The 20,998-nt window shown below is 48.0% G+C and overlaps 1 pseudogene; it reads right to left on the reverse strand.

Annotated features, from left to right (window-relative positions):
- Positions 1 to 20,998, reverse strand: part of LOC120381418 — a 360,540-nt pseudogene that overhangs the window by 305,669 nt on the left and 33,873 nt on the right.

Below are 20,998 nucleotides of genomic sequence, written 5' to 3' on the forward strand. Positions count from 1 at the left end.
AGGTCCCTTCCAACCCTGAGATTCTATGATTCTGATGAGCTCCAGACCAACAACAGTGACAGTAATTATTCAGCAAGTATTTGAGAAGAACTGCAATGTTAGAGAGAATCATGAACTGCTCAGAGACCATTAATGCAGAGAACAGCAAAATTAATCAAACAGAACTGGTTCTGACTTATTTCCTTGGTCTTAAAAGAGACCAACAAGGATCTGAGTCTCCTCCCTGTCAATAACCCCCTGCTCCGCCAATCAGGGTAGAGACTGAGGACGGGAGGCTGAGGGTTCTCACCAGAGAGCCCAAAGGATGGCCCAGTCACTGGTGAGGATCACTGCCCGAGCACTATTCAGCCCCACATTTTTGGGTGGACCTCCCACAGTGGGAACTGCAGAGCACTCCCCTGCAACAGATGGATCAGACTGAACAGGTTTCAAACCTCCAGGAGGCTCTTACCTTCTAAACAGGGATGGCTGTTTTCTAGTAAAATCACTAAGAGGGAAGGAGAAAACTCGAAAGAGGTTCCTCCTGGCGCTCACGTCCGTGAATCCGAATACTCTCTCAGTCCTCAAAGAGAGACCTGGAGAAGGAGACTTGCTGAAGCAAAGCCACAGGGGTCTCTTAGGTTTCCCTAGCTCCTCGCCCCGTCCTGCCTGGCTGATGTCAGCATCTCTCTGTGAGGTCACCACCTCCCCACCACCGTGGACCAATAGTCTGAGGTCCTGCAAAAGGCCTTTGTGATGTCACTGTCACACCCCTCCCTTGCTGGGCTAATGTCCTGCCCCTGGCCAGGCACTTTGGAGGTTTGAGCTACTCCCTGTGGATCACCCCACTCAAGGAGCGTTCGTTCTAGGCAGCAAGCCGGCTAGACAGGGAAACATGAGACGCTGCTCCCAATGCTACCCTCAGTTTTTTAGAAATTAGTCAACTCTATGGCCAGAAGAGACCATTAGAGCATCTAATCTGACCCCCTGCATATCACAGGCCTCCTGTATGACACAAGAGCTACTTTGGGGGCAAAGACATTCCAGAAAGGCATCTAGTCTTCATGAAATGATATCAAGAGATGGAGAATCCATCACTTTCCTTGGTAGGTTGTTCCTGTGATGAATCATCCTCGCTGTTGAATATTTGTGCCATAGTTGTAATACGAATTTGTCTCTTTTCATCTTCCAGCCATTGGGTCTTGTTATTCCTTTCTCTGCTCGATTCAAGAGCCCTTTAATACCCAATCCTTTCTCTCCATTAAGGCACTTCAATACTTCAATGAAGTCACCTTTCAATCTTCTTTTGATAAGCTAAACAGGTTGAGCTCTTTCAATAGCTCCCTAGAAGGCATTTTTCTCCGGCCCTCAGAACCTTTGGTGTCTCTTTGGTGCCCCAGCTCCAATTTCAAAACATCTTTTTCAAATGAAGACACCAAAATTGGAGGCAGTATTCCAGTATCAGTCTCACTGATGCCATGTCACCTCCTGTGACGTTATTGACATAATCTGTAACTGTACAGATCACCGTTGCGACCACTGTTCTATATTTGCAGCCAATATTGTAGAAAGCTTGTCGTGTAAGAGGTCTATGGAGAGGTTCTGATTGGCTGATTATAATGTGTATCATTTTTGTAGTTGACATGATGAATATTGGCTCTATGCTGCCTGTATTTCAAACTTGTGCTCTGCTTCTGGGGAACACCCCAGGTAAGTTGGTGTCAGTTCTGCCTCGCCTGCTTAATGGCCCATTAAGGACCATCAGCTATACAATCGACTCATTGAGAGAAGGCAGATATGCCTTGTGACTCAGCAAGGTCTGCAGGGACCTGCCTATGGACAGAACTCTAAGGTTTTTCTGTGCCCCGTGCTGGATAAGAGTGTCCTTGGGACAAAGAAAGCAAAGACCACATGGCAAGAGACTATAAAAGGCTGATGCCTCGTCTCCATCTTGTTTTCAGTCCTGCTTCATGTCTCTGGAGGGACTTCGCTACAACCTGAAGCTCTGTACAAAGGACTGAATGACCCATCCCAGCTGAGGATGGACTCCAGAGACTTGATTTGAACCTGCAGTTTATTCCATCACTGCTACAAGCCTGAACCAAGAACTTTGCCATTACTGTGTGTAATTAATTCCTTTAAAAATTTTAACTCTCACCTATATTTCTTTCTTTTTATGAATAAACCTTTATATTTTAGATGTTGTAAGGGAAAATCCAGTGTTATCCAAGGCCTTGTCAAGCTGCCAGGGCCGGCCAGACAAGCCAAGTAGGGGGTCATGGAGGAGACAGTGGAAAGTCCTAACAGTCCCCAACTGATAAACAATTTTGTAATATCCCCTACTGTCAACATGTAACCGCATAGAACAGATAAGTAAGAACAGGAAAAGCCTAATATGGAAGAAATTTACTCCTGCTCCAATCAGCATTAACTTTGCAATATTTTTTAGCAAAATAATGAGGAAATTATGTGTTTAACTTGCATATTACGATTGTGGTTTTAAGCTTTATAAGGCTGTCTGTAACCAGCTTCGGGGACGCCGTTTCCATAACGGTTCTCCCCTGCGTGCTTCTAATCAATAAAAGGCCTCAGGCTGATCTGATTGAAAACACAACACATGGATCAATTTTTCCATAACAATGCTAAAGGATTTGCAAAAGTGTGATTTGTGGGTAAGATCTGACTCATCTATTGACCTGCATCTGGGGCTTGGTCCTTTAAGAGAACCTTTTTTCTTTTACTGGGGTATTGGTTTTCATAACCATTCATCCCCATAAGGAGCGGGGCTGGTGGTGATAGAAGGGAACTGGAATAGCTGAGGGTATTGGTTCTATGACGTCCGATTGGCCAGTGGGGTAAAACCAAAGTCCTCTCTGCATGGCTGCTGTGACGTGCTTTAATAGTAAAGGGCACCCAGCCTCGGGCTGTGACTGCCCTGCTCCAAGCAATTTGTCCTGAATTGATACTCTCAGTAGTGTCCCGCCAGTGGTCGCATTGTTACAGGGGTCGTCCAGGATTACAGCTGGGACCTCTGCGCTCAGGATGTGCTTCCTCAGCTGGGGGAGTACGTAACCCACACACCTCCAGGGTGTGGTGGTGTGTCCCAGCTAGTGGCACCGAGATCACTTAGAGGGAGCAATAAAACATGTCTTCTATACAGCCTTCGCTAACAGCCGGGTGGCTTTTAGTTCATGCTGTAGAGGCCCCCACACTAAGCTCCAGAGGTCCCCGGTTCAATCCCGCCCACCACCGCGTCACCAACCTGGATCTGTCAGCATTACAGAGGCAGCTGCCACCCCAAGGAGAGAGCTGCCATGCCACATCCGGCTAAGAAGAGGTACCGAGCAGTGAGCTGACAGCCTTCAGAGCTTCCTGTGATAAACTGTGAACTTAGGACAATAGCGGGGTGGTAAGAAGTGTTGCCCTCAGAATGGCCTGAGTCAGAGCCCATGGGAGGCCCTGGGCTCCCCCCCACCACATGCCATCTGCTGCATCCTTCCCCCCAAAAGGGCCGAAACCCTGACCAAGAGGCAACATCCCCAGGAGCAAAGGCCATCACGAGGCATCTGTCTTCGAAAGTTTGCAGAGGATGCGGGAGCAGAAAGGGGAGAGAGGATGAGGGTGGCTCTTGGGAAGAGGGAGGGAGGGAGCCTTATGGGAAGCTCTTGTTTACTGCCATCAACCCAATGATCAGATCATTGATGCCTAGAATCTTCCCTGACATGTTGAAATTGATTGGATCTAGGTTTTAAAATGGGTACCACATTTGCAGATGGAGAAATGTCAGCGAGTTGAGTGGAAGACCATTGCAAGCTCAGCTAATTAGGAAATGTGGCTTATGCCCCATCTAACAAGCTCCTTAAACAATACCTCCCAGTTTTCATTCGCATTGTTCTGTTTAGTGTTTTTCTCCAAAACACTTTTACTAAACCTTTGGGTCAGCTTTGGAAAGTTAGCCCTTTCAGTGCACCAAATATAAATATTGCTGGTGGGGACTGCCCTCTATTGGTCGTAAGAACGGCCATACTGGATCAGACCAATGGTCTAGCCAGCCCAGAATCCTGTCCTCCCACAGTGGCCAATGCCAGGTGCCCACGAGAGAATCAACAGAACAGGGAATCATCAAGCGATCCATCCCCTGTCGCCCATTCCCAGCTTCCGGCAAACAGAGGCTGGGGACACTTCAAGAGCATGGTTTTGTATCCCTGCCCATCCTGGCTAATAGCCAAGGATGGACCCATCCTCCATCAACTTATCTAGTTCTTTGGTGGACCCTGTTATAGTCTTGGCCCTCACAGCATCCTCTGGCAAAGTTTCCCCAGGTTGACTGTGTGTTGGGTGAAGAAATACTTCCTTTGGTTTGTTTTAAACCTGCTGCCTATTCATTTCACTGGATGACCCCTAGTTCTTGTGTTATGAGGAGTAAATAGCACTTCCCTACAGATCCAGACTAACACGGCTACCCCTCTGATACTTCCTTATTTACTTTCTCCAAACCTGTCATCATTTTATAGACTTCTATCCTAGCCCCCACTTAGTCATCTCTTTTCCAAGCTGAAAACTGCCCATAGTCTTATTAATCTCACCTCACATGGAAGCTGTTCCATACCCCAATCATTTTGGTTGCCCTTTTCCGTACCTTTCCCAATTCCGATATATCTTTTTGAAATGGGGGACCAGCTCCAGTATTCAAGATGTGGGCATACCAGATTTATAGACAGGCAATATTATATTTCTGTCTTGCTAGCCATCCCTTTCCTAATGACTTCCCAACATTTTGTTTGCTTTTTTGACTACCGATGCACATTGAGTAGATGTTTTCAGAGAAGTATCCACAGTGACTCCAAGATCTCTTTCTTAAGTTGTAAGAGCTAATTTAGACCCCATCAGTTTAGATGTAGAATTGGGATCAAGTTTTCCCATGTGCATTACTTTGCACTGATCCACATTGAATTTCATCTGCCTTTTTGCTGCCCAGCCACTCCGTTTGGTGAGATCCCTTTGTCACATTCTGCATTCTCTTTTGGACGTAACTAACTTGAGTTGGTTTGTATCATTTGCAAATGTTTCCACCTCACTGTTTACCCCTTTTTCCAGATCACTCAGGAGACTGGGCAGTAGCCAAGACTGGTCCCAGTACAGACCCCAGGGGGACACCACTATTTACCTCTCTCCATTCTGAAAATCAGACCCTTTCTTTCTTGCCTTTGAACCAGTTACCTATCCCAGAGAGAACCTTCCATCTTATCCCATTTTGCTTCAGAGCCTTTGGGGAGAGACCTTGTCAACAGTTTTCTGAAAATCTAAGTATACTATATCCACGGGATCACCTTCATCCACATGCTTGTTGATTCCCTCAAAGAATTATAGTAGATTCGTGAGGCATGATTTTCCTTTACAAAAACCATGTTCATTCTTCCCCAATGTAAGCGGAGGCAGACTCACTCGGCGGTGCCTCCTGCTGGTCGTCTTGGGAATTAGCTCTCCAGCCATCAGAGCACCCTCTGCAGGCCAGTGATCCGCCTTACCGCAGCTGGCCCCCTGTCCCTCCCAGGACCCCAGTGCCCCTTTTACCCTGGCAGTACCCCCTGGCAGTAGCCCCAAAGTTCTGGGTCTCCCCCCCAGGGGAACCCCCACCCACTATCCCCACTTCACCTCAGTCTTGGCTACTGCCCAGTCTCCATCCAGCCCCCCTTCAGTGGGGCAGACTGCAGTATGAGCCACTCATCACAGGCAAAGGGGTTTGGACCTGCCGCCTCCGCTTCCCCCTGGGCTGCCCCATTGCAGCCCTGCACCTATTCAGCCTATAGTCAGGCCTGCAGCCTGGGGCTTTCCAGGCCAGAGCTCCCAGCTCCTCTGGCTCTTCCCCAGCCCTGCTCCCACTCTAGAGGTCTTGCTTAGGTCCCTGCAGCCAGGCCCTTCTCTCACTACAAGCAGAGGGAGACTGACTGGGCTCCAGGCTCACTGCCTCTTATAGGGGCCAGCTGGGCCTGACTGGGGCATGGCCACAGCTGAGCCTGCTTCCCCCAATCAGCCCAGGCTCCTTGCCCCAGCCCCAGCCCTCTCCTGGGCTGCTTCAAGCCCCGCAGGGCAGGAGCAGGTAACCACCCGCTACACCCAGCAAATTCCCTTCACCGATGTGTCTAATCATTGGGCTCTACAATTCCACCCAATGTGCCTAGTACTGACGTTAGCCTCAGTGGCCTGTAATTGCCAGCTGCATCTCTGGAGCCTTTTTCATACACTGCTCCAGCGAGGGCCTAAAGGCCGCCCCAGACTTTCCCTTTCTCCCTTCAGGGAAATCAAGTTCAAGTTCTACAAGGACCTAAAGAAGCTTCAACCCTGCATCTGAATTAATGTCACATTTCTCACTGCCCGACACAAACAAATGTCATTTCAATCCCAGGTGAGTCCACTTCAGTCATTCCTCCAGCCCCATTCCTTCCCCCTCCTGCCTTAGCTTAGGGCATTGCGCCACCCTGTGGGCGTTTCATGTCCCTCCTCAGTTTCACATACAGACACAATTTCCTTTGCTGTTCAACGAACAGCAAAACCTTTCTGTGTCTCTAGTCTGAGCCAGGGCATTCAATTCCATTGAAACCTTCTCTCCTGCAATGGCAACTGTCAGGCAGAGGGGATGTGGCCACCTTCAGCCCTGAGAGTGAGATATTCACTCTGCTCTTTCTTCAAGCTGCTGTTGTTATTCCATAAAACATGTACCATGGAATAAGAAGCTGAGTTTACTCCAGCGTGAGGAAAGAAAGGAGCCACCAACTCCCCGGAAAATCTCTGTGCCCCAGAGAGAACCTGCCCCTGCTATTGGAATCACTGATATGCTTCAGCTACAATGGGGAAAGCATTTGTTCTCATTGGGGTATAGCTCAGTGGTAGAGTGTTTGACTGCAGATCAAGTGGTCCCTGCTTCAAATCCAAGTGCTCTCTAATAAGCCTCTCATTCTTTTATTTTTTAAAAAGGGAAAACATTTTAATTTCAATTCTCCATTATGTTCAGGAGCTCCACTATACGGGAATGCTTGAAATGAATGTAAACACTCAACATTTCACTGTCCAAATGCATAAAAACCTAGCAAACCTGTCCATCAGCTGAAATCAATCCAAACCTCTAAGTGGGGGGAGGGATAGCTCAGTGGTTTGAGCATTGGCCTGCTAAATCCAGGGTTGTGAGTTCAATCCCTGAGGGGGCCACTTAGGGATATGGGGCAAAAATCAGTACTTGTCCTGCTAGTGAAGGCAGGGGGCTGGACTTGATGACCTTTCAAGGTCCCTTCCAGTTCTAGGAGATTGGTATATCTCCAATTATTACAAGTGTCTAGTTTATGTTTTCGTCAATTAAACAAAGGGATCATATGAATGTACATTTGCAGATCCCTCCTCTCCAGGGCTGTGCTGTGCAGAAGAACAAGAACCACATCCAGTTGGGGTTCAGGAGTCTGACGAGCAAAGGCCACTTGGTGCGGGCTAAAGTCACCAGCACTTTGGCTCCTTCCCATTCAACCAGCAGCTGGGCCCCCAGGACAAGGCATGAGAAGAAGACAGTGGCTGTGAGCAGGAAAATAGCCACCAAGAAGCTGGCTAAAGCTGTCAAGATCCCCAGGGAGGTCACCATGCCCATGTCTAGAATGTACTGACTGCAGTGGGAACCAAAAAGGCAGAGAAAAGCCCTCAAAAGTTCTAAGCTGCCAAGCCCCAGAAGGTGATCACAATCCTACCTAAAATCAAGACAGGAGTAAGGCTAATGTCACCTCCAAAGCCAGGGCTAAGAAGGTAACACTGAGAAAGAAGTGCAGAGATTTCCATTGGGATGACTCCTGCTCCCCAATGGCTCTGTTATGAATCACCATGGACGACCCAGAGAGATCAAAGTCCTGCAGGACAAACAGCCCCATGGACAGTATAATGCAGTGGTGGCGGGTGGGGGAAGTGCTGTGTTTTGTGTAACACCTGCCAGGTGAGTGATGCACTGACAGGGCAGCTGCCCATGAGCTCATTCTCTTCGATCTGCTTCTGCCGTTATTTCAGAGCCAGCACTAGCGGGAGTGTGTCCCTGTCACTTCACCAGCTCTAGAACAGGCTCTGTCTGCAGCCCAGCTCTGATTAATCCCACTTTTTAATGTATTCCTACTGCGATACTTTCCCAGTTCTCTGCCTCATTCGAACATTCCCGTCAAAGACTGAATATGGGAAGGGATGGACTAATTTGTGTGACATTCGGTAAGTTGCCATCGTATGTGACTGAAACCTCTGCTGGAGGTGGGCAGGAGCCTGTTACACACATAAAATAGTTAAGTTTTACTATACTATCTGCTACACATTCAAACCTTCCTGTACACACACAATAGAAATTGGTGCTCTGAGAAATGGCAACTTTCCTTTAACACAGATAATTGTTTTCTGTACTTCCTGAGGCACTGAAATAGCAGCTGTTTAAAGGTAATGTGCTTTTATTTCATGATCAGCAGCAGAGCCTCTGTAAATTTACCACCTATAGAGCTGATTGTTTCTAACTGCAGGGTTAGCCAGACCATTCAGTAACATTATCACTCTGTTCACAAAGCATTTGGTTAGTGACGAATCATGAGACTTATCCCTTCCTGCTGTAATTCCACTGACTCAAGTGTCTCTTTCCCCAGTTCTGGTTCCAAGAAAAAAAATTAAAACAACCTTCAGAACTAACATGCTGTGGGAAAGTGGAAATGTTGATAGCTCAAATAATTCAGTTTCTTCTGTGTCTTGTGTGTGTCTATCTGCTTTGTGTGTGTGACCGGTGGGGCTTTTTGTTTGCTCCTGGCAGGTGCAACCATGTCAGATTTGTCTGTGGGGAGGGGCCAGAGAAAACAGACATCCTGGCCTTCCAGCTTGGGGTTAGGCAAAGGAATAACAACCCTGTCCCATAAAAAACAAAATATGTTACAGAAACAGTGGTAGGAACAGTGCTAGAGAAACTGGTAAATAATCACAATACCCAGGCTTGAAGTAATCGGAAACACAGAATTCAAAAAGCAAAGTTCAGGGGATATTTGGGGTTTATTCTCTGTGCTTAGCCATGTGCTATAGCACAGGGAGCACTTCTGGAAGTCTCCCATCCCGCAACGGGGGAAAGGAAAAGGATTTTTAGGTTCTAGCACGGATTGAAGGAGGATGGTGATGGGGAATAAGGGAATCCCTCTGACTTACCTTAACTACGTCTGTTGTTACAGCGGGTGAAATGACATTTTTCCCTATCCCTGCCCTGTTCCTGCTCTTTGTTATAGTTCAATATATTTTAAGTGTGGAAAATGATCATAAAAACATCTGCTCCCCAGCACAACCTGCAACAACATCAGAGCAACTGGGAATGAAACAATTTGTTCCCCAAGGGAGAACTCGATGACTAACAATTGCTGTGAAATGGGGGAACAGTATAACCGGGATGCTCAGGGTTTGTTTAGACTAGGGAAAGTGATGGAGTTTAGGTCAGGTCAAGGGGAAAGCTAATGCCAACCCCTGCACGTGGGCTGCCTCTGCACTACAATTTTTTACATTAAGATCACTAACTTGAGCAGCCAACGCCATGTGCAGTCCTAGTGGATGTCAGGCACATGTAGTTTTTGCCTCAGTGTAGCTTGTTGGAATCAAACCTCTCCCCCAACTGGAGGTGATGAACATTCCTGGCTGGAGGGACACACACTCCTGTGACTCAAAAGGAAAGGAGTTGATAGAAAAGATCACAGGACTGACCCCAAAGAAGGGTGAGCTGCAAAGGCAGAAGCAGGCAACTGATCTGGTGAAGCTGAGAGACCACAGCGAAGATGGTACAAAAATCACTATGTAGGAATGAGCAAATGTGATTTTTTTAAAAAGAATTTTTTTTGGCCAACCCTAGTCAAGGGATTTATTACAGTTCTCTCTCGTGTGGATTTTCTGATGTCTAATGAGGCTTGAGCGCTGATTGAAGCTTTTCCTGCACTCAGAGCATGTGTAGGGCTTCTCCCCTGTGTGGATTCTCTGATATAAGATGAGGTCTGTACGATTAAAGAAACATTTCCCACACTCAAAGCATCCATAAGATTTCTCACCCATGTGGATTTTCCTATGTTTGATAAGGTTTGAGCTCTGATTGAAGCTTTTCCCGCACTCAGAGCACGTGTATGGCTTCTCTCCTGTGTGGATTCTACGATGTGTGTTCAGGGCAGAGCTCTGACTAAAGATTTTCCCGCACTCTGAGCATGTGTAGGGCCTTTCTCCTGTGTGGATTCTTCGATGTGTGATAAGGGCAGAGGGGTGATTGAAGCTTTTCCCGCACTCTGAGCATATGTAGGGCCTTTCTCCTGTGTGGATTTTCCTATGTCTGATAAGGTGTGAGGTCTGACTGAAGCTTTTCCCACACTTACAGCATGTGTAGGGCCTTTCTCCTGTGTGGATTTTCCTATGTCTGATAAGGTTTGAGCTCCGATTGAAGCTTTTCCCACACTCAGAGCATGTGTAGGGCGTCTCTCCTGTGTGGATTCTACGATGTCTGATAAGGTCTGAGCTCTGATTGAAGCTTTTCCCGCACTCTGAGCATGTGTGGGGCGCTTCTCCTGTGTGGATTCGCTGATGTGAGATGAGGGCTGAACTATCGATGAAGCATTTCCCACACTCAGAGCATTCATAAGGTTTCTCACCTCTGTGGATTGTCTGATGTCTGATAAGGGCAGAGCTCCAATTGAAGTTTTTCCCACACTCATGGCACATGTAGCGTCTCTCTTCCAAGTTGATTCTGTCACTTGTTATAAGGTCTGAGTGGCTACTGAAGTTTCCCTCTGGCCTCCCCTGAGTCTCACAGGCTTTTGTTTTTTCTGGGACTGCATAACTCCCGGAAACATTCCCTTTGGATCTTCCTGATAAAGTTCCATGTGGTTCTCCTTGCTCAGCATCTTCCTGATGGGGTTTCTCCTCCTCATTCTGATTCACCATCCCATCACCTAATGGGAGACAGAGAGAATCCAGACAAAGGTCACTACCTGCACCTGAGAGAAAGGAAATCTCAGAGAGAGGAATGGAAAAAGGGATGAACAATCCAAAATATATGTGGGAGAGATCAAACCAATCAGGTGCTGATTTTCCCCAAACCCTTCCCCAGAGAAGAGAGGAAGGGATCAGTTTTGGTCTGCATCTCACGAGAACACTCAGGAGAAAGGGAGATCGGGGCGGGACCTGCTGCCAGTTGTCAGTCAGAATAGGAGGGAAGCCATGAGTGACATCTGCCATAATGATTCCACATCTGCAGGGAACAATCCTGAACTTGTAGGGCATCCCAAATGTTTCCTGCATTCCCACACACTTGTTGAGTTGGTTTAACCAAGTCCTCACCTGTGCAGGCAGCTCTTGGGAGCACTTCTTTCTCAGAGCCCTGGAGGTCTGGGACCCACGGCTCTTCCCCTCGTTCCAGCTGCGAGATCACATCAGGTTTGGAAACTGGAAACCCTACTGCAGGCAAAGAAAACAAGGGAGGTCAGTGGAATTTGTGGGATACTTGTCACAAAGAATAGTCCATGGTTTTAACCCCCAGCTCATTTTTAAGCAGTAACATCCCAAGGCCAGCTTCCTTGGCTCAAAGTGGCAGGAGAGTTATGATGATTATAAATCATATTCATTACCTTAGTGCTAAGGAGCAACTAACAGTGGGTCCCCATTGTGCTAGGACAAGTACAAACCCAGAATAGTAGCTGGCCCATGCCCTGAAGAATTTACAATCTAAATAGACAAGACAGACACAGAATGGGGGAAGGGATAGAACCCACTGTTAGAATAGAGATATTCAGGCCTGCCTGTAGAGCCTATAGTTTAAGAACTTAGGGGTATTTTTATCACTTAGCTACTTACAGGAGTATGAAAACAAAGAATCAAAATCACTGTCTGTATTTGTAAGGGCCTTCTCTTACTGTGACCGTCTGAGGCCTTGTTCTTAGGCTAAGGCCTTTGGCTAAGCAGCAGAGGCAGCCATAAGCTGGGAAGCGAAGGGTCACATCCTCACATCCCAAACCCGTCACACTGAAATAAGGTGCTATTGGGCTGTTAGGAAGATGATCCTGTCCTGATAGTGCCCATCACCACCAGATAAAGAAACAGATCTTAAGATGGTTAAAGAAAACTTAGTTTGACAGCAGCCTGTCTGGCAAGAAATCCCTCATCAATGGTTGTGGTTGTGAAACCCTCATTTCTGTATTGTTCTATCTTTATGGCCACCACTTTTACAATGTTAATCAGTCTGGTTGTCTAACTGGTTTTGTCTGCTGTACTATTAATTTTGCTAGGTGTAAGTTAATTAGGGTAGTGGGATACAATTGGTTAGAGAATTATGCTGAACTTGAATTAATATGCAAACTAGACACAATTAACTGTGGCCTAAACAGAGACTGGGAATGGTTGGGCCATTACACTAATTGAATCTATTTCCCTATGTTAAGTTCTCCTCACACCTTCTATGGGCCATCTTAATTATCACTTCAAAAAGTTTTTTTTCCTCCTGCTGATGATAGCTCATCTCAATTGATTAGACTCTTCCTGTTGGTATGCATACTTCCACCTTTTCATGTTCTCTGTATGTATAAAAATCTCCTGTCTGTGTGTTCCATTCTATGCATCCGAAGAAGTGAGCTGCAGCTCACGAAAGCTCATGCTAAAATAAATTTGTTAGTCTTTAAGGTGCCACAAGTACTCCTGTTTTTTTTTATGTTTCAATGTGTTAGGATTGGTTAATTAAATTTCATTACAATGATTGGTTAAGCAAAGGTATAGCTGAGCATATTACTATATAAACTGAGTCAAACAGGAGGGGGAACAGGAACGGGGACACAGGGTAAATGCTCTGCGGTGTCAGAGCGGGTAAGCGGGACACACCGCCGAAGACCCCAGGCCCCCTGAATCCTCTGGGTGGCCCTGGGTGACAGTCATTCCCTGGTCTCTGTCGGGTATTCCATTGATGTAGGTTACTCCCAGCCAGTCCTTAATGACCCATTCATATCACCCCATGACAGCTACGTGAGAAAACACCTCACGTCTCCTGCTCTTTAGAATCACAGCAATACCAATCACAGCAGGAAACTGAGGTGTGTATTGGCATCATACAAGTATCACCAAAAGTCCCACCTCTATCACAGACACACTGCTCACAGCCCCCGGAGAGAAAGCAAAGCACAGGAACTGGACGTTAGTCCAGTGAACACAGTGGAGGACAAGCTGCAATCCTCACACACTGGTCAAAAAGGAGAGGCATGTGGGTCCCTGCCCATAGAGAGGGGCTGGCTGGAGGCCTGACACCTGAGGGGCCATTCCTTGAGCAGACCATGGAGGCAGGTCAAAGGCTTCGCTACCCCAGAACTGTGACATCGCAAAAGCACATTTTGAGGAACTAGGAAATCTAGTGACTCAGGTGTAATGGGAGGGAGAATTAAACTCCCCCAGTGTGAGGAGAAGGCTGGGGAATTAAACGCTAAAATTCAGGAGCAACAGCCTCTAATTCTTCCGGAAAAGGAGAAGGTCAGAAACAAGAACTGGGCCACGCAGCCTCAGGAGGGACAGGCTCAGAGATCCAAGGAGCCGGGAGGGAAGACAGCTTGTGGCTGCTGCAGATGGGGAGAGGGGGAACAAGACTCTCTCCAAACTCTCACTCTTCTTGACCCCGACCTGATTTTACGATCTATGACCCAGTCTCACGTCTTGTGGGCAATTTCATACTCGCTAGAGGTAAGATGTCATGATCAGAGTATTGTTTATTAGCTTGGACCATGCGTGGAGGGGCAAGGAGGTGAACATAGATAAATGGGTTATTAAGGGCAGGTCGACACTACAGCCGGGATCGACGCTCTGAGATCAATCCAGCCGTGGTCGATTTAGTGATACGATTTAGTAAACGTAGCCTAAGCTTGCTACAGTTCAGGGCCTTATATTAAGCTGAGGCTTTGTGAGAGTGGTTATGCTGATGTCTGGGATTTACCTGAGGTTTGGGTAGGGATTCGGGGTTAAAGGTCTGGGATCCCCCACAGCTCTATATCCCCAAACCTCTCCTCCCTCCCACTGACCCACCCAGCCCACTTCCTGGGTGCCCTTCCCTCCACACTCCCCTCTCCTTCTTCCCATTACTGGCAGCCGGCACCACCTCCCGGCGCCTTGGGAGCTTCTTCTGTTCCCTCCTCATCTCTCATTACCTCCTCCCTCCCTGCTGCCTGCTAGTGTATGGGAGATAAGGAAAAAAAGGGGGACAAAGAAACTTGTCAAAACTTGGGTGATGAATAAAGGTATAAAGTTATTACTGCTCAGGTTCTTTAGAGACCCCACAGCTTCTAATAACCCAGGGGACAGGACTCCTTACCCAGCGAGGTCACCGTCTCATAGTTCTCCTGCATGACATCCCTGTAGAGGGCTCTCTGAGCGGGGTCCAGCAGAGCCCACTCTTCCCTGGTGAAATACACAGCCACCTCCTCGAAGGTCACCGGCCCCTGAAAGAGAAAGAGTCCAACACTCAGTATCTGCTGCCCCACTCACAGCCCCACTACTCACGGAACAGCAGCACCAGGTAAATGGAAGCTCCAGGAGGCACATGTTAACAGAGTCCCACCTCACCTTGCCTAGAACAGCCAGGAGGCATCAGAGGGCGGAAAGAGAGAACCTTTGTGTCTCCCAGCTGACAGATGGAGGCAGGGTCATCACATTTATCATATACCTACTAGCCAGAGCTTAATATAGGAGATTGGGCTGTCTCTGGACCCTGCTGATGGCTCCCTGGTAGGAATCCCAACACTCTCCAAATAAAATATATAGAAGAAAAGGGAAGTCAATAGTAAAGAATCTAAGTTAGAAGGTCAGAATTGTAGAAAGTTGGCAAGGGAAGCTAACAGAAATCAATGATCAACCAATGAAAATAAGAAGGAAGTTTTTAAAATCAACATTAACAGTCCACCACGCTCCTCCAGCAGGTCTTTCAGAACTGTAGTTCTCTGGACCCACTGATTTAAACACATCTAACTTTAATAGCTGCTGTTTAACATCCTCATGAGTTACTTTTGGAATGGAAAGACTGTCAGCGTGAACATCTTATGATATGAGTTACATCATCTGTTTTTCTCCAAATCCAGGAGAGAAATATTTATTGAACACTTTTACCTCTTCTGCATGATTGTTGATGATTCTGCAATTTCCATCTAGTAATGTACCACTACCGTTGTTAGGATTAATTTTGTACTTTTAAAAAAAATAAACAAATAAAAAATTTTTTTTTTATTTTTTTATTTTTTTTAAAAGTACAAAATTAATCCTAACAACGGTAGTGGTACATTACTAGATGGAAATGGCAGAATCATCAACAATCATGCAGAAGAGGTAAAAGTGTTCAATAAATATTTCTCTCCTGGATTTGGAGAAAAACAGATGATGTAACTCATATCATAAGATGTTCACGCTGACAGTCTTTCCATTCCAAAAGTAACTCATGAGGATGTTAAACAGCAGCTATTAAAGTTAGATGTGGTTAAATCAGTGGGTCCAGAGAACTACAGTTCTGAAAGACCTGCTGGAGGAGCGTGGTGGACTGTTAATGTTGATTTTAATTAGGACTTGGAACACTTGGGAAATTCCAGAAGACTGGAATAAAGCTAATGCTGTGCCAATATTTAAAAAGTATAAAAGAGATGACGCAGCTAATGACAAGTGTGTCAGTCTGAAATCGATACTGGGCAAGAGAATGGAGCAGCCGATACTGGATTTCATTAATAAAGAAAGGAGGGTAATATAATTAGTATCCATTAAAAAGGTTTAGACACAATAGATCCTATCAAACTAACTGTATATCCTTATTGGATGAGATCAAAAGTTTGGTTGCAGTTAATAGTACTGATGTAATATACGTAGGCATATGAGTTGCTTCAGCACAATATTTTGACTAGAATGTACAAAATACACACGGCATACATTAAATAGATTAAAAACTGGGATTTTAAATAGGGAACAATGGTCGAGTGGATTTCTTTCTAGTGGGTTCCCGCAAGGATTGGATCTTGGCCCTGTGCTATTTAACATTCTTATCAATGACCTGGAAGAGAATATAAAATCATCACCGATAATGTTTGCAGTTGCCACAAAGATCGGGGATGCGGGGTAACTAATGAAATGTCAGTAGGTTCAGGTTTCAGCACTGGGAGTCTGGGAAGTTTTCCCAGCCCTGGCTAAAGGGTTATTTCCTGTTCCACAAAGATGGGAAGTTTCATTCCCTACACTTGTGCCTTGACATTAGGATCTATCTGACACTACAGCCCATATTCAGCATAGTAGCAGGATTATAATATTATTAGGACATGAGGCATTTTGTACAAGATGAGTCATGTGCGGTGTCACTGGAAAAGTTATGATTTGCTGAATATGATTATCCTACCTGTGTGCATGGATCATGTTTGTATCTGAAGTTATGGATATTGACTCTGTACCTGTCTTTCAAATGTGCTTACTCTGGGTAACAGCCACAACGAGCCTTTCAGGTACAACAATGAAGAAGCCAGACAGTGATGATGGCTCAGCAACAAAGACAATGGACTGTGGAAGAGCTTAGCCCTCCTGTGAACATTTCAGCCAGCATATGAGTCATGGCTACTATGACTCAGCAGGCCATGCTAGGGCATGTGACCAGACCACATGACAATGAACTTCATTTTGGAACCTGTATCTTTCCACAAACTGGACTGGGAACTGAGTTTAGAACAAAGGGTTCCTGCCATATGGAAAAGCTACATAAGGTGGGGTGTGACATCATCTCTTGGCCTCATTCCCCACACAAGAGAACTCCTGGAAACACCTGAGGAACAAAGACTGAACTGGGGGATGTGCTGGTCCCAGGGTAAAGGGATTTCTAGCTTCTGTATGGAAACTTGGTGGGTTGCTTGTAGCATCAGTCAGGGTGAGAAATTGCTAATTCAAATTCTATCCATCTAGTATGTTAGGCTTGGTTTGAGTTTCTGGTTATTTGCTAAGTAATCTGCTTTGATCTGTTTGCTAACACTTATCGCTGGGAAATTGGCTGTTGTCTTCTCTCTCTCCTTGAGTGGCTCAGGTAAAGCACTCAGGTAGCTTAGTTGGCTTCATGACACCACCTGCTGTCGTGTTGGGTGATAACAGGCCCTGGAGAGGCTGGCTGAATCTCCAGCAAAGCCGTGTGAGAAGGGCCAGCCCAGCTACAGGGTTAGAGGGCACAGCGGTTCCCAGAAGCCCCCCAGACTGCACCCCGGGGTGACAACCCATCACACCCTAGAGTACACAAGTCTCAGCAGGTTTGTCACATCCTGTCCCCTCCCTTTCTCCACCCAAGATATTTCCTGCCTCCCACCACCTCTAGCAGTCAGGGGCAGAGAGAAGGGGTGGTTGGATGGGGCAGGGATTCCAGGGGGGCATCAAGAATGAGAGGAGGGGTTTGATGGGGCGGCAGGGGGTAGTCAGGGGACAGGGAAGGGGGGGATGGGTCAGGGGTCCCCACGGGGGGTGTCAAGGAGCATGGGGGGTTGGATGGGGCACGACCCCTAGGGGGGCACTGGAGTGGTGAGCTCCAGCTGGGTCGCATGAACCGGTTGTTAAATTTAGAAGCCTTTTTAGAACCGATTGTTCCAGGACAACCAGTTCTAAAAAAGCTTTTAAATTTAACAAAGACTCGGGCAGCTGTCCACCCGGCCCCCGGCCCCAGCTCACCTCCCCCTCTCCTGTGAACGCTGCACCCTCCTTCTCCTCCCCCTCCCCTGCTTCCCACGAATCAAATATTTGCGGGAAGCCTGAAACAAGCAGCAGGCAGGTAAGCCGGGATGAGGGGGGGGGGAACCGCGTACACGGCCCAGTCCGGCTCCACCTGAGCAGCTCCCCCTGGCCCCGGCCGAGCGCCCCAGCCGGGTCCTGGCCAAGCACCCCTGGCTCGGGCTGGTCTCAGCCGAGCGGCTCCGATCCGGCCCAGCACGGGCCCCGCAGCACCGGTCCCGGCCGAGTGGCTCCAGCCCGGATCGGGGAGTCGGATCCTGTGGTGCCAGTTGCGGTCCTGGCCCCAGGCAGTGTGGTAAGGGGGTAGGGAACAGGGAGGGGGTGTTCAGTGGGTTGTGGGGGGTGGATAGGGGTTGGGGCGGTCCGAGGGCAGGGTACAAGGGGGTTGAATGGGGGTCCCGGGGGGGCAGTCAGGAAGGAGCAGGGGTTGGATGAGGTGCTGGGGGGCAGTCAGGGGCAGAGAGAAGGGGTTGTTGGATGGGGCAGGGATTCCAGGGGGGCATCAAGAATGAGAGGAGGGGTTTGATGGGGCGGCAGGGGGTAGTCAGGGGACAGGGAAGGGGGGGATGGGTCAGGGGTCCCCACGGGAGGTGTCAAGGAGCATGGGGGGTTGGATGGGGCACGACCCCTAGGGGGGCATGACCCCCTCGTGAGGTGAGGAGGAGGGAACGTGTTGTTAAGATTTTGGCAGCTCATCACTGGCTCCCACCCTCCTGTACATTTACTGATTCTCTCCCTCCAAGCAGAACCCACCACCAGCTCCCTGAGAATCCCTTACCTGAGCCAGCTCCATTGCAGCCATTTCCTTCCCCCTGGGAGGAGGGGATAATCTGGAGCAAAACATGGACGTTATTCTGTAGCCTGCTAGGGCGAGAAAGGCAATGTGAGAGAATTCAGACAGGGTTTCTGTCCTTTCCACATGTCGATTCCCCCCAGCATTGTTCCCTGCTAATGGACACTCTAGGTTCTGCCACACTGTGAAGCACAGAGTGACCGTATCCCAGTACAGGCCTAGCCCCCTCCCACCAGGGTGTGACCCTCTGACACATGGTGAAACCCTCCCAGCAGCAGAGTCTCTCTCTTACACTTATCAAGTTTGCGGGCGATACCAAGCTGGGAGGGGTTGCAAGGACTTTGGAGGATAGAACTGAAATTCAAAATGATCTGGACAAACTGGAGAAATGGTCTGAAGTAAATAGCATGAAATTCAATAAGGACAAATGCACAGTACACCGCTTAGGAAGGATCAATCAGTTGCACACATACAAAATGGGAAATAACTGCCTAGGAAGGAGCACTGTGGAAAGGGATCTGGGGGTCACAGTGGATGACAAGCTAAATAGGAGTCAACAATGTTGCAAAAAAGCAAGTATCATTTTGGGAAGTATTAGCAGGAGTATTGTAAGCAAGACACGAGAAGTAATTCTTCTGCTCTACTGTCCACTGATTAGGTCTCAACTGGAGCAGTGTGTCCAGTTCTGGGGGCCACATTTCAAGAAAGATGTGGACAAATTAGAGAAAGTCCAGAGAAGAGCAACAAAAATGACTAAAGATCTAGAAAACATGACCTATGAGGGAAGATTGAAAAAAAAAACTGGGGAAGACTCAGAGGGGATGATCACAGTTTTCAAGTACAGAAAAGGTTGTTACAAAGATGCCAGAGAAAAATTATTCTTCTTAACCTCTGAGGATAGGACAAGAAGCAATGGACTTAAAATTACAGCAAGGACGGTTTAGGATGGAGATTAGGAAAAAAACCTTCCTAACTGTCAGGGTGGTTAAGCACTGGAATAAATTGCCCAGGGAGGTTGTGGAATCTCCATCACTGGGGATATTTAAGAGCAGGCTGGACAAACACCTGTCAGGGATTGTCTAGATAATACTGAGTCCTGCCTTGAGTGCAGGGGACTGGCCTAGACGACCTCTCGAGGCCCCTTCCAGTTCTGTGATTCTAAGAACCAAAGGCCAGAGAAGAGCAGAATCAAAGGAATCACTCTGGGGATTCTCCCTGTCACTGTCCCCAAGGCAGCTCTCTCAGGTTAACTAAGTTGTTGGATGCTCCAGCCTTTATCCAGTCTCTCCTGGGAGTGCCCCCTTCATGGGCTGGGCCTAGTTTTAGCCTTTGGGAAGCGTGACCCCAGGGACTCTGAGACGGGGCCTTCTTGCGTCAGCACATCTTGTTCCTTTCTGTGGCTCCCCAGTGAGTCCAAATGAGTAGATACTCCTGATTGTCCTGCTTTGAGCAGGGGGTTGGACTAGATACCTCCTGAGGTTTCTTCCAACCCTGATATTCTATGATTCTATGACTGGCAGTAACCTGAACATTGCTGTGATTCGTGGGGTAAGACAGTGGTTCTCAAGCAGGGGTCCTGGGCCCCCTGGGGGCCACTAGCAGGTTTCAGGGCGGGCGCCAAGCAAGGGCAGCATTAGACTCACTGAGGCCCAGGGCAGAAAGCTCCAGTCCCAGCACATGGGGCTGAAATCCAGGGCCCTGAGCCCCCACCCGGGGCTGAAGCCAAAGCCTGAGCAATGTAGATTTGTGGGGCCCCTGTGGCACGGTGCCCCGAGAGAGGAAGAAAGTGCCCTGAGGACGCAGCCAGAGGGCTGAGCCCTGACACACGACTGGCTCAGAGGGTCTCTGCAGTCAGGAAGGGCTCGCAGCGAGGGAAGCCTGGCAACTGATGGCTGGAGGGGTGAAGAGGTTTGGGGTACGGTGGGGGAAGAAGCGTCTGGGACTGGATAACCTGGGGCTGGGCACTCGCCATAGGGGACACTTGCTCCTCCTGTGCCCTTTCCACGCCCTCTTGCGAGTCGAGAATGACCACCCTGTCCCCACCCCCAGCCGTGTCTCAGGACTCTCCCCAGTTGCACCCACTAACTCTCCTCCCATTTGGGGTACAGCTCGGGGCAACAAATCCCCACCAAGATGAACCCCGCTGGCTGCTGCCTGTTCTGGTGCCACAGGGGCCTCTGGTGGGTGAAAGGCAGAACTGTAGCACTTCTCAGGCAGAACGTATCTTCTTCAAGCCAAAAAAAGAAATGCTGCGCTGGACGTGAATTCTGTGCATACGCAGCGGTGCAGAATTCCCACATGAGTAACTCACACCTGGCACAAACACAACCTGCTCGCTCCCATCTCTTCTCCCTATGTGTCGAGTCCCAGAGCTGCTGCTGTCATTAATGCACACAGGCTTTCACTCCCGTTAGTGCTGGCAAGACCCAATCCAGCGACAGGACTGAACCCTTATTT

The sequence above is a fragment of the Mauremys reevesii genome, linkage group 14 (genome assembly GCF_016161935.1).
Source record: "Mauremys reevesii isolate NIE-2019 linkage group 14, ASM1616193v1, whole genome shotgun sequence".
Lineage (NCBI taxonomy): Eukaryota > Metazoa > Chordata > Testudines > Geoemydidae > Mauremys > Mauremys reevesii.